The sequence below is a fragment of the Humulus lupulus genome, chromosome 7, assembly GCF_963169125.1.
Source record: "Humulus lupulus chromosome 7, drHumLupu1.1, whole genome shotgun sequence".
Classification (NCBI taxonomy): Eukaryota; Viridiplantae; Streptophyta; class Magnoliopsida; order Rosales; family Cannabaceae; genus Humulus; species Humulus lupulus.
The window spans coordinates 48,320,853-48,334,750 of NC_084799.1; the positions used below are offsets into that span (position 1 = coordinate 48,320,853).

General features: G+C 39.3%; 1 non-coding gene across 1 annotated transcript; it reads right to left on the reverse strand.

Moving 5' to 3' along the window:
* Positions 1-979: 979 nt before the first annotated feature.
* On the reverse strand, positions 980-1,086 carry LOC133793013 (small nucleolar RNA R71). Its single transcript, XR_009874478.1, has one exon. It is a non-coding gene; the product is annotated as a small nucleolar RNA R71 (small nucleolar RNA).
* Positions 1,087-13,898: the final 12,812 nt, after the last annotated feature.

Genomic DNA, 13,898 nt, shown 5'->3' on the forward strand with positions numbered 1-13,898 from the left:
GACTGGATAGTAGAGAAGATTAGGATTCCTAATTGTTTTATAGTGAATTCAATCCAAGGTTTTGCTATTATTTGTTATTTGTTTAATTTTTTAATTATTGCTTCTGAATATTATAGTTTCTTTTGCGGTGTCTAAAAGAATCAAGAATTTTAATTGATCAAATAGAAAGAGAAATTAATTGACTGGTAATTGAGAATTCAATCCTTGAGGACGATACTTGGTTTTTACCATATTATTACAAATTGCGACTGTGTGCACTTTCATAGCTTAAAAATTTCGCAACAAGTTTTTGGCGCCGTTGCCGGGGACTGAAAATAATTATCAATATCAGTCTGATTAATTTTTATTCTAATTTGATTTTAATTTCTCTTGTTTCTAATCTGTTTAGTTGCTTAATTTGTCTATCTCAGGTGAATTGTGTTATATGCGTGGCAGAAGAGGAGCAGACAGTCTTGTTCCTTTGAATCCTGAGATTGAAAAGTCTTGCAAGCAAAACAGAAAGAACAAGAGGGAAGCCGAGAAGTCTGTGAAGTTGGCACAAAATGATGGGGATGGCAGGAATGTTTTAATTCCTGGAATTGCACAAGGGGGTCAGGCTCAGAACAATGCTGAGAGGAGCCTAAGAGATTATGTACTGCGCACTCTGACGGGAGTACAAAACAGTATACGCCCACCAGCTGTAGAGGCTAACAACTTTGAGATCAAGCCAGCTATTCTACAAATGGTGCAATCCTCTGTTCAATTTAATGGGTTGCCTTGTGAAGATCCTCACACCCATTTGTCTAATTTTCTGGAGCTGTGTGGAACTTTCAGATACAATGGGGTGAGTGATGACGCTATTAAACTTAGGCTTTTCCCATTTTCTCTGAGGGATAGAGCTAAAAGTTGGCTGAACTCTTTGCAACCGAACTCTATTATCACCTGGCAAGATCTGGCTTAGAAGTTTTTGTCAAAATTCTTCCCTCCTTCCAAAGCTCCTAAATTGAGGGGAGAAATCAATAATTTTTGCCAGAATGATGGAGAATCATTGTATGAAGCTTGGGAACGATTCAAAGAACTTTTGAGAAGATGTCCTCATCATGGCATTGAACAGTGGATGTTAGTACAGAATTTTTATAATGGTTTATGTCCTACTACCAGAACCATTATTGATGCTGCAGCGGGTGGTACTTTTATGAGCAAGAGTGCAACTGGTGCTTATGAGCTGCTGGAGGACATGGCCACAAATAATCATCAGTGGTCTGAGGAAAGATCATCAGGGGTTAGAAAGGTAGCTGGGGTGCATGAGCTGGATGCAATCACTGCTCTAACAGCACAAGTAACCTCCTTGACAAAACAGTTACAATAGAGCACTGTATCTGCTAATGTGGTTCAAATGGCAGTTTGGTGTGAAATTTGTGGTGGTGCTCACTCTATCGATCAGTGCCCTATCAGTATGAATAATAACACTCCGATGGATCACGCTCAGGCTCAAGCGGTGGGAAACTTTCAAAGGCCATTCAATAATCCATTCTCCAATACTTACAATCCTGGGTGGCGAAATCATCCTAATTTTTCTTGGAAGAATAATCAGGGCCAGCAACCTCAGTTTCAGGGCCAATTTTAGAATAATATGCCTCAGCCACCAATGCATCAAGCCTCTTCATCACAACAGCCTAGGCCTCAACAATCAATGAATCAAGCTCCACCTGAAAGGCCTAATGAACTGCAAGCTGCATTATTGACCCTCACTAATACTCAAACTCAGTTTATGACAGAGACTAGATCTTCTATCAGAAACCTGGAAACTCAAGCAGGGCAGTTGGCTAATATGCTTAATAACAGACCGCAGGGAAATTTGCCGAGTAATACTGAAGTCAACCCTAAGGAGCAAGTTTAGGCAATTACTTTGAGGAGTGGGAAGCAAACTGAGCAGCCTAGATCTCCACAGGCAGTGGTTCAGAATAAAGAGATGGGTGAACAGTCTGATCCAGAAAAGGTTACTGAAGACCACCAGCTTTCAGAAAAGAGTCCGCCTGTTGTTAATGAGCAGCCAGTTCGAGTTCCATACCCTCAGAGGCTTAGAAAGACTACACTGGATAAACAGTTTTCTAAGTTTTTAGAGTTGTTTAAAAAGCTGCATATAAATATTCCTTTCGCTGAGGCCTTGGAGCAGATGCCCAGCTATGTGGAAAACTATGAGACTGTAGCACTCACTGAAGAGTGCAGCGCGATATTACAAAGGAAGTTACCCCAAAAGCTGAGAGATCCGGGGAGCTTCACCATACCTTGTACCATTGGCAAATATGAATGCAAACACGCTTTATGTGATCTGGGGGCGAGTATTAATCTGATGCCCTTATCTGTGTTTAGAAGACTTGGTTTGGGGGAGGCAAAACCAACAACTGTCACTCTACAACTAGCAGACCGATCGGTGACACATCCACAGGGTATTATTGAAGATGTTCTTGTGAAAGTGGATAAGTTTATATTTCCAGCTGACTTTATCGTTCTGGACATGGAGGAGGATACTGATGTACCTATTATTCTTGGCAGACCATTTCTAGCCACAGGTCAAGCTCTTATTGATGTTCAAAAGGGAGTGCTTAAGCTTAGAGTTCAAGGAGATGAGGTGTTCTTTAATGTCTTCAAGGCCATGAAGTATTCGGTGGCTAGTGACAGTTGCTATGGTGTGGATGTGATAGAGAAAGCAGTCTCGAAGAGAAGGATGAATAGTGATGCCTTAGAGGCAGTATTATTGGGTGATGAGGTCGACGATGATGATGCTGAGATAAGAGATTGTGTAAACTGGATAAAATCCTTCCTACCATATTGGAAGAAGTTTCAAGAATTAGCAGACGCGCCTGATAAACCGTTAACATCCATTTAGCAGCCACCGCAGCTGGAATTGAAGGTTCTTCCAGATCATTTGCGATATGCATACTTGAGAGAGAATGAAACTTTACCTGTCATTGTGTCAGCTGACTTGTCAAAGATAGAATTGGAGAAACTGTTGAGGGTTTTAAGGGAGCATAAATTGGCCATTAGGTGGACCTTGGCGGATATTAGAGGAATAAGCCCATCGACAGTAATGCATAAAATCTTATTGGAGGAGAATAGCAAGCCATCCATAGAGGCCAGAGAAGACTCAATCCAGCCATGAAGGAAGTCGTACTTGAGCAGATTCTTAAATGGTTGGACGTTGGGGTGATCTACCCAATCTCTGATAGCGCATGGGTGAGCCCTGTGCAAGTGGTACCTAAAAAGGGTGGTATGACAGTGGTAAAAAATGAAAACAATGAACTCATTCCAACAAGAACTGTAACGGGGTGGCGGATTTGTATAGATTACCGCAAGCTCAACAAGGCAACAAGGAAGGATCATTTCCCTTTGCCTTTCCTTGATCAAATGCTTGACAGATTGGAAGGCCATAGTTACTACTGTTTCTTGGATGGGTATTCAGGGTATCACCAGATCGCTATTGCACCAGAGGATCAAGAGAAAACAACATTTACATGTCCCTATGGCACATTTGCTTTCAGGAGAATGCCATTTGGACTATGTAATACCCCTGCAACATTTCAATGGTGCATGATGGCTATATTTTCAGATATGGTAGAACGGTGTATTGAGATATTCATGGATGATTTCTCTGTTTTTGGTTCATCATTTGACCTTTGTTTGGGTAACTTGGAAAACGTGTTGAATCGTTGTGAGAAGGAAAATCTAGTGTTGAATTGGGAGAAATGCCATTTTATGGTAAAAGAGGGGATTGTTCTTGGCCATAAAATTTCGAGTGAGCGAATTGAGGTAGATAGAGCAAAAATTTCTACCATTGAAAAGCTTCCTCCACCAGTTTCAGTCAAAGGTGTAAGAAGTTTTCTTGGTCATGTTGGGTTTTATCGAAGATTTATAAAAGATTTCTCTAAAGTGTCCAAGCCTCTCTCGAATCTGCTTATGAATGGAGTTGTCTTTGATTTTAATGATGAATGTTTGAAGGCTTTCAATTTCTTGAAAGAAAAGCTTATTTCTGCTCCAATTGTGATAGCTCCAAATTGGGAATTGTCTTTTGAGTTGATGTGTGATGCTAGTGACTATGCAGTGGGGGCATTTTTGGGACAGCGAATTGACAAGGTATTCAGGTCTATTTATTATGCTAGTCGGACTCTAAATGATGCTCAACTTAATTATGCTACTATAGAAAAAGAGTTGCTAGCTATTGTGTTTGCCTGTGATAAATTTAGACCATATCTGATCGGTAATAAAGTGATTGTCTATACTGATCACTCTGCCATTAAATACTTGATGTCAAAGAAAGATGCCAAGCCTCGACTGATTAGATGGATTCTTTTACTTCAAGAATTTGATATGGAAATTCGTGACAAGAAGGGTAGCGAAAATGTGGTAGCTGATCACCTCTCTAGACTTGAAGTGGAGGAGAATGAAAATAAGAAAGCAGTGCAAATCAATGATTACTTTCCTGATGAGCAGTTGTTATGGGTAAGTGAGAATTTAGCTGTCCCTTGGTTTGCTTACATAGTGAACTTCTTGGTTGCCAAGATCGTGCCTCCTGTGATGTTGAAGCAGCAATTAAAGAAATTCTTTTCTGAGGTGAAACATTACTATTGGGAGGAGCCTATTCTCTATAGGCACTGTGTCGATCAAATTATCAGGCGGTGTGTTCCTGAAGAAGAGATGCAGTCAATTCTCAAACATTGTCACACTCAACAATGTGGTGGGCACTTTGGTGCATCCAGAACGGCAGCCAAGGTATTACAAAGTGGTTTCTATTGGCCTTCATTATTCAAGGATGATAATGCTTTTGTCAAGGCCTGTGATAGATGTCAGCGAACTGGTAATATCTCAAGGAGAAATGAGATGCCTTTACAGGGAATTCTTGAAGTGGAACTTTTTGATGTATGGAGCATTGATTTCATGGGGCCTTTTCCACCATCTTACAACAATGAATATATTCTATTGGCAGTAGATTATGTATCTAAATGGGTGGAGGCTGCAGCAACTAGGGCCAATGACGGTAAAACTGTGCTTAATTTTCTTCATAAACATATTTTTACTAGATTTGGCACCCCCCGAGCTCTCATTAGTGATGAAGGAAAACACTTTGTGAATAAACAACTTGATGCATTACAGGCTCGTTATGGAGTATATCATCGAAAAGCTTTGCCTTACCATCCTCAATCGAATGGGCAAGCTGAAATTTCAAATAGAGAAATCAAAAGTATCCTTGAGAAGACCGTGGACAGTTCGAGGAAAAATTGGTCGAAGAAGTTAGATGATGCGATTTGGGCTTACAGAACTGCATTCAAAACACCAATAGGCATGTCTCCTTACAGGTTGGTGTTTGGTAAAGCGTGTCATTTACCAGTTGAGTTGGAGCATAGGGCATTCTGGGCTATGAAAAAGTTGAATTTTGATTGGAGTGCAGCCAGTGAACGAAGGTCGTTGCAACTGAATGAACTTGATGAGTTCAGAAATGAGGCTTATGAAAACGCCAAGATTTATAAAGAGAGAACAAAGGCTTGGCATGACAAGAACTTAGTTAGGAAAGAGTTCCAACCAGGGCGGAAGGTACTTCTTTTTAATTCAAGATTGAGACTTTTTCCTGGCAAATTGAAGTCAAGATGGTCAGGACCATTCACTGTTGTTCAGGTCTTTCCATATGGTTCTGTACAAGTTCGGGGCAACTCAAGTGATTCCTTTAAGGTCAATGGCCAGAGATTGAAACCCTACTTGGGTGGTCATGTTGATCAGGCAAAGTCGATCCTTCTTTTAAAGCCTCTTTGAAGAGGGATTCAGCGTCTGGCTAAATGACGTTAAAGACAGCGCTTTGAGGAGGCAGTTCTCAGTTTTCAATTCATTTTATTTTATTTTATTTGGTTTTGAACAATGAAGGAAATTTGTTTTTATTTGTTATTTTTATTTTAATGTATTGGTTGAACCGTGAAAATCATGAAAAGGAAAAAAAAAATATATATATATATAAAAAAATGATAAAAAACTAAAAAAATAAATAAAAATAAAAATGTGGTGATTGGAGGTGCCATAGCGCTACAGTGCTATATTCGTAGTGCTATGGCGCTATTCTCAGAGAAGAAAAAGAAATTTCGGGGGTTATTAGCGCTACAGCGATGGTTCCAGAGGCCAGAATCCCAGATCGGGTATTAGCGCTACAGCGCTATGTCCAGAATTTTTTTTAAAAAAATAGAGGGGTTTCGATTTTTCCCTCATTCCTTCTATTTTTTTGTTTTCCTCATTTCGTGTTCTCTCTCCCATCCCCTTCATAGCCCCATAGATCTTTCCTTTCAGCCTTTTTCCCCAGAAATTTCACCCCACATTCTCCCTCTCTCATTCATTTCTTCTTCTATTTCTCTCCTTTCTTTGCTTTCTTCTCCAACCCATTCAATTTTTTCCCAATCATTTGAAACCCTAGAAATTCACTGATTTAATTTCTTGATGAAGATGGAAATTTTCAAGGGGATGTTCTAATTCAAGCATAAAGGAGTCCATTGCAATGGTTTGGTAAGTGGTTCCTCTCCCTTTCCTCCTCAGATTTTTGTGGTATTTGGGATTGGATTGCTTTGCTTGATTGTTGAGGGTGGATCCCTTCTGTGGTTTGGGTTTGGGGATCTTAGTTTATTTGTTTGAAAGAGTGAATCTTGTAAGTGTTTGTGAAGAGGAAAATGGTTCATTTGTAGGGGAGGTGCTGTAGAAATTCTGTCTTGTGGGTTTGTGAGAGTGTGGATAATGGCTCCCAAGAGTAGAGCGGGTAGAAATAAGGATAAAGGAAAGGGAAAAGCATTTGCTTCTCAACCAAGGGAGGATAGTTCAGAGCACGAGTACGATGAGACTGTGTTTATCAATTTTAAGGCTCAAGAGCGCTATGAGAAATTTGTTAGAAAGCCTTTGATTCCTGAGCGTGAAGTGGAATATCAGTCTGAACCTTTTACTCATCAGATTTTTGAACGGGTTCGGGCAAATCTTATGAATAGAAAATGGGGAGATTTTGTGACTAAATTGGCACAGGCTAATGTATCATTGGTATATGAGTTTTATGCGAATTTAAGAGATAAACACAATGATACAGTTTTTGTTCGAGGTAAACGTGTGCCTTTCACTGCTGAAGCTATTAATAAGGTGTTCAAAGCCCCGCACATAAAACAGGAGGAGGTGGAATATGCTCAGTTGTTGAATGGATCTATAGATTTTACGGCTGTGGTTGATAAATTATGCTTTGAAGGTGCTCCCTAGAATTTATCTGGCAGTCTACCTAAAAGTATAGCATCGTGCCAGCTTAACATTGAGGCGAGATTTTGGGCATTTTTTGTGTGTGCTCGATTTATGCCAGTTAGTCATGCGTTTGATATGACTAAAGATCGATTCTTATTGATGTACGCGTTGATGATGGGCATGAGCGTTAATCCGGGTATATGGATCAAGGCCAACATTAATTTTATTGAAAAGGGGCATACCACAGGAGGTTTGGGCCATGGATTCGTCATCACGATGTTGTGCTGTAAGGCTAGTGTTCCGGAATTCGTTACTGATATTTATCAGTCGCTGCAACAACCGTTGTCCACCAATCTGATGAATGATTATCCTGAGCCTGCTCTGTATGTGCCGCAGACAAGAAAAAAGGGTAAGCGCCGTGTGGAAACTGATGTGGAGGAAGAAGCTGAACCAATATTGTTGGGAGGCAGCAGTAATTCAAGTATGCAACAAGTTCATGCTAAGTTGGATTATCTAATCCAACAAAATCAATATGTGGTTCAACAGCAGCATATGGTGAATCAGTATTTGGGCCATCGATATGATTATGAAGTGAATCATGTGGCTCAGTTAAACAATTTGGTGAGCCGCTGGTCGTTAGATGAATCGGATCGCACTTATTTTGCTCCACCACCGCCCTATCCACCGTACTCTCCATTTTACTCTCCACCTCCACCCCCGTCATTTGCTGGTTTTCTTGAACCTCAGCCTCCGCAGTCTTAGCCTTTTGAAGGACTTTCATTCCAACCACCACCACCGCCATACTGATGTGGCTGGTCAAGTAAGTCTTTTTTCCCATTCTTTTTCTACTTCACATTGGGGACAATGTTCGGTTTTAAGTTTGGGGGAGAGGTTCTGTTTTTCTTTGATTAGTTCTGTTTTTCTTTGATGTGTTTTCAGTTTGTTTGTTTGTTTGTGTTTGGTGTCATGTTTTAGAGTACAAATTAAGTTGACAATAATGGCCATTTCAATCTGATTGACTATTTTGTAGTATAATCCAAAGGAAAAATTGATGTGCGTCTAAAAATAACCTGTGTGCTTGGTTAGACTATTTTGTTTTTCACTGTGATTTGTTGACATTAGAGATCTATTGTTCATACATTGCAAATGTTATACTTGAGTTATTTTATGCATGTCAAACTTGGTTTGTGGATAGAAAAGTTTGAAAAATTCTAGAACCTGCTTGCTTACTATTTGAGATGACATTTGAAACAGTGCACATTTAGGAAAATGATATAGGCCATTTTTGGACTGGTTGTGCCTTTCAAGCTAACCCTGTTAAATTTTCTCCTTAGTCAACCCTTTCGAGCCTTATAACCATTTTCTTGATTAACACTCTTTTGAGCCTAACTGGAAAAAAAAAATACCATTTACTCTTTTTGACCCATACCACGAGCATGAAAATCATTATATGAGGGGAGTGAATGTGTAAGGGGATGTTGGTAATATGTGTTATTCAGAAAATTACTTTTGATTGAGAAAAAAAAAAGAGAAAAAAAGAAAAAAAAAATTAAAGAAAGAAAAGGAAAAGAAAGTGAAAAATGATTATGCCCCCAAACAATTATCTATTGAAAAATCAAAGTTTGGGGGAGTTTATTGAAAAAATATATATATTCTAAATCATTGCTAAGAAAAAGGGGTAACAAGGGATGAGTGGTGTGAAATTGTTGGGAAAGCTTGTTTGGTGGAATGCTTGTGATATGATTAAGCCTAAAATTGTCTCTTTGTCCACCTATACCTAAGCCTTCTATTTCAACCCTTATAAAGTCCTATTGATTCTTATTTGTGCATTTTTTTATATTAATGGAGAATAGTAAGTAATGCACGCATATGAAATACTTGAGTTTGTGGTTAGTTGGTGAGAATTTGATGTGCATAAAGTAGTTCAGTTATTTTATTTGCAAGTTATGAGTAAATGATCTTTGATGTTGAGAAATTGCAGTGAATTGTGAAGTGGTTAAGACTGAAAATCTAGATTAAAATTTAAATTGCATGATTGTTTTTCCTGAGAATTATATATGCATAACAGTCTTGATTGTTTGAATTGGTTAGTTATGTCAACTTGGTTTTTAGGTTTGAGTCTAGTTAGATTATTTACTCGAGGGCGAGTAAAGGTTAAGTTTGGGGGAATTTTTTAGGTTCATTTTAGGTTTGTTTTAGAGATTGTTTTTAGTTATTTAGGATTGTTTAGCGCAGATTTATGCTTGTTTTCTTCTTGTTTCAGGCTTTAATGGTCAAGTACATAATATGGAGTGAAATGAGAAGAAACATGTTAAATATGATAAATAAGATGAATTTCGTGTTGATTGTGGAGTTTCAAGACATTATGTGTGGAAAATACTACATTGAAGATGCTCTACACACGCGTTTATGCTCAATAACGCAAGTCTGAGACTTCAAGCCGAATTTTGACCATACTTTATTCACTTTATGGAAACACTTCTAGAAATAGAAGTCGTAGATATTTCTCTTAGCTTTCCATATCTTTTTGAATCATTCAATTCGGAGTTATATCGAAGGAGTTATGATCAAAATACGATGAGCTGACGCTGCAGGCTATTCGAAACGAGTTTCGTTCTATTCTGACTTTAGCGCTATAGCGCTCCAGAAGTAGCGCTACACGCTAGTGACGCGATTTTCACATTTCTGACCACTTTTTGAATGGCAATTTGGTCTTTTCACTTGGAACTTTGGAGGGTTACTTAAGAAACATAATGTTGCGACTTTAGCAGTTTGAGGAGGAGGAGATTAACCAAAAACCCTAGATTAAGCAAGGAGGCTAGAGAAGAAACAACAAGAAAACTTAGAGTTCTTTTTCTTTTTTTCTTTATCTTTTGATTCTATGTTTATGTTTGATTTAGTCATGTTTATGAACTAAATTTCTGTTTAGGTTTTCTAATTGACTCTCTTGAAACTCTATTATGATTTAATGCAATTATTTATTTCTCCTTCATCTGAAATCTATTCAATTTGTGTTTATATGTAATTGACTGCGCATCTTTTACATATGATTTACGAATTTGAATCAAAATCTGAAAAGTGAGATTTGAATATGCTAAAATTGAATAGACATAGATTTCAATTTAGAATGAGAGTATCAAATTGGTTTATGTGATTAAAGGTTGTGTTCATTGCTTCCTATTGTTTGAATTGACCATAGAAATATAGGGAATTCACACTAGGTCGAGTTTTCTATTTCTTAACCCTAATAGTTAACACTTCATACCTATCATTTCAATGAGAAGAGTTTCAGTAGTAATTGCATTAAAGATTAATAGAGTGGATAGTAGAGAAGATTATGATTCCTAATTGTTTTACAGTGAATTCAATCCAAGGTTTTGCTATTATTTGTTATTTATTTAATTTTTTAATTATTGCTTCTGAATATTATAGTTTCTTTTGCGGTGTCTAAAAGAATCAAGAATTTTAATTGATCAAATAGAAAGAGAAATTAATTGACTGGTAATTAAGAATTCAGTCCTTGAGGACGATACTTGGTTTTTACCATATTATTACAAATTGCGACTGTGTGCACTTGCATAGCTTAAAAATTTCGCAACAAGAAAGATGGTCACCTTTGAGCCTGAAGGTGAGGATCCTTTTGTGTTCGTTGGTACTGTGAATGGACATCGCATACCTATGATTTCTGTATTAAGGGCTAGAGATCTACAACAAGGAGGTTGCATTGGATTCTTAGCCAGTGTGGTTGACACCACTCAGGTCGTGCCAGTGAGACCAGATGATACCAGATTAGTCTGTGAATTCCTGGATGTATTTCCAGAAGATTTTCTAGGGTTGCGACCAGACAGAGAAATTGAGTTCGTGATAGAACTGGCACCAGAGATGGAGCCAGTGTCTAGAGCACCTTACAGAATGGCCCCAGTTGAGTTGAAATAATTGAAAGTACAGTTGCAAGAGCTGTTGGATTTGGGTTTTATCAGACCTAGTTTCTCACCTTGGGGTGCGCCAGTTCTGTTTGTGAAAAAGAAATATGGTTCTCTAAGGATGTGCATTGATTACAGAGAACTGAATAAGTTAACAATCCAGAATAAGTATCCTTTGCCAAGAATAGATGATTTGTTTGATCAGTTGCAAGGTAAAAAGGTATTCTCAAAGATCGGCCTTTGTTCTGGTTATCATCAGTTGAGGGTCAAGGAGGGAGACATACCGAAGACTGCTTTTCATACCAGGTATGGGCATTATGAGTTCTTAGTCATGTCTTTTGGATTGACTAATGCCCTAGCTACTTTTATAGATATGATGAACAGAGTGTTCAAGGATTATCTGGACCAGTTTGTGATCGTCTTCATCGATGATATCCTGGTTTATTCTCAGTCTGAGTTAGAGCATGAGCAGCATCTAAGGTTGGTTCTACAGAGACTGAGGGAGCATAGACTGTTTGCAAAGTTCAAGAAATGTGAGTTCTGGTTATCTCGGGTATCTTTTCTTGGGCACATTGTCAGTAAGGAGGGGATTAAGGTAGATCCAGCAAAGATTGAGGCAGTCAGGGATTGGCTAAGGACAAAGAATGCTTCTGAGGTTAGAAGTTTCCTGGGATTGGCAGGTTATTATAGGCGGTTCGTGAAGGGTTCTCAAATATTTCTACTTCATTGACCGAAGTGACAAGTAAGAATCAAAAGTTTGTGTGGTCAAACAAGTGTGAGAACAGCTTCCAGGAACTGAAGTAGAGATTGATTACAACTCCGATTCTAAGTCTTCCAACAGACCAGGAGAAGTTTATGATTTACTGCAATGCTTCACATCAAGGTTTGGGCTGCGTTCTGATGCAGTCAGAAAGGGTAATTGCTTATGCCTCACGTCAGTTGAAGGAGTATGAAAAGATATATCCCACTCATGATTTGGAGTTGGCGGTTGTGGTCTTTGCTTTAAAGGTATGGAGGCACTATCTTTATGGGGAGAAGTGTGAGATCTATACAGACCACAAGAGCTTGAAATACTTCTTCACGCAGAAATACTTGAATATGTGACAAAGGCGTTGGCTGGAGTTAGTAAAAGATTATGATTGTGAGATTTTGTATCATCCAGGAAATCCAACGTGGTAGCTGATGCATTAAGCCGGAAGGGTCCGGGACAAATTTATGGTGCAAGGCTGATAGCCAAAGAGTTAGCAGATGATATGAACAGAGCTGGTATAGAGTTGCTGGTGGGCCAGTTGGCTAATATTACGCTACAGTCTACGCTGTTGGAGAGAATCAAGGAGGGTCAGTTGGGTGATCCACAGCTGATCAAGATCAGAGAGGATGTTTTGGCTGGAGCATCCAGAGATTATACAGTGTCTGATTTGGGCTTGTTGAGATACAAGATCAGAGAGGATGTTTTGGCTGGAGTTCTGTTAGACACTGCTATGAGGCGAGAGATTTTGGATGAATCTCATACTACACCTTACTCTTTGCATCCATGCACCACGAAGATGTATCAGGATGTGAGATCATTGTATTGGTGGCTGGGGATGAAGAGGGATGTAGTGGAATATGTGGCTAAGTGCTTGACATGTCAAGGCTGAGCATCAGAGGCCAACAGGGTTATTACAGCCTCTGGATATCCCAGAGTGGAAATGGGAAGATATCACGATGGATTTCGTGGTGGGGTTACCCATGACTGTTGGTCAACATGATTCTATCTGGGTTATAGTGGATCGCTATACCAAGTCATCTCACTTCTTTCCAGTGAGAACTATATATAAAGTTGACCAGTATGCATATCTCTATGTGAGAGAGATCGTGCACCTCCATGGAGCGCCTAAGTCGATCGTGTCAGATTGGGACCCTACTTTTACTTCCAAGTTCTGGGGGAGTCTACAGAAAGCCATGGGAACACAGTTGAAGTTTAGTACTGCTTATCATCCTCAAATAGATGGGAAATCTGAGAGGATGATCCAGATATTGGAAGACATGCTGAGAGCATGTGTGCTGGATTTTGGTGGATCTTGGAGTAAGTATCTACCTTTGATAGAGTTTTCCTACAACAACAGTTATCAGTCTACCATTGGGGTTGCACCTTATGAAATGTTGTATGGTAGGAAGTGCAGATCTCCCATTCATTGGGATGAGACAGGTGAAATGAGATACTTGGGTCCTGAGGAAGTTTAGAGGACCAGTGAGGCCATTGAGAAGATTAGAGCTCGTATGCTCGCTTCTCAAAGTAGACAGAAGAGCGATGCAGATCCTAAGCGCATGAACGTGGAGTTCCAAGTGGGAGACTATTTCTTCCTTAAAGTCTCGCCATGGAAAGGAGTGAGAAGGTTTGGGAAGAAGGGCAAGTTGAGCCCTAGGTTTGTAGGTCCATTTGAGATCCTAGAGAGGATTGGTCAGGTGGCTTACAGATTAGCCTTGCCTCCGGCATTGTCAACCATGCATAACGTGTTTCATGTTTCAGCTCTTTGGAAGTATGTATCTAATGTGACTCATGTTTTGAGCTATGAAGATCTGGAGCTCGAGGCAGATATCTCCTATGAGGAACAACTAGTCCAGATACTTGACAGAAAGGACAAGGTCCTTAGAAATAAGACGATACCTTTGGTTAAGTTATTGTGGAGGAACAGCAAGGTCGAGGAAGCGACCTGGGAGCTGGAGTCAGATATGCAGAGTCAGCATCCCGAGCTGTTCAAGTAA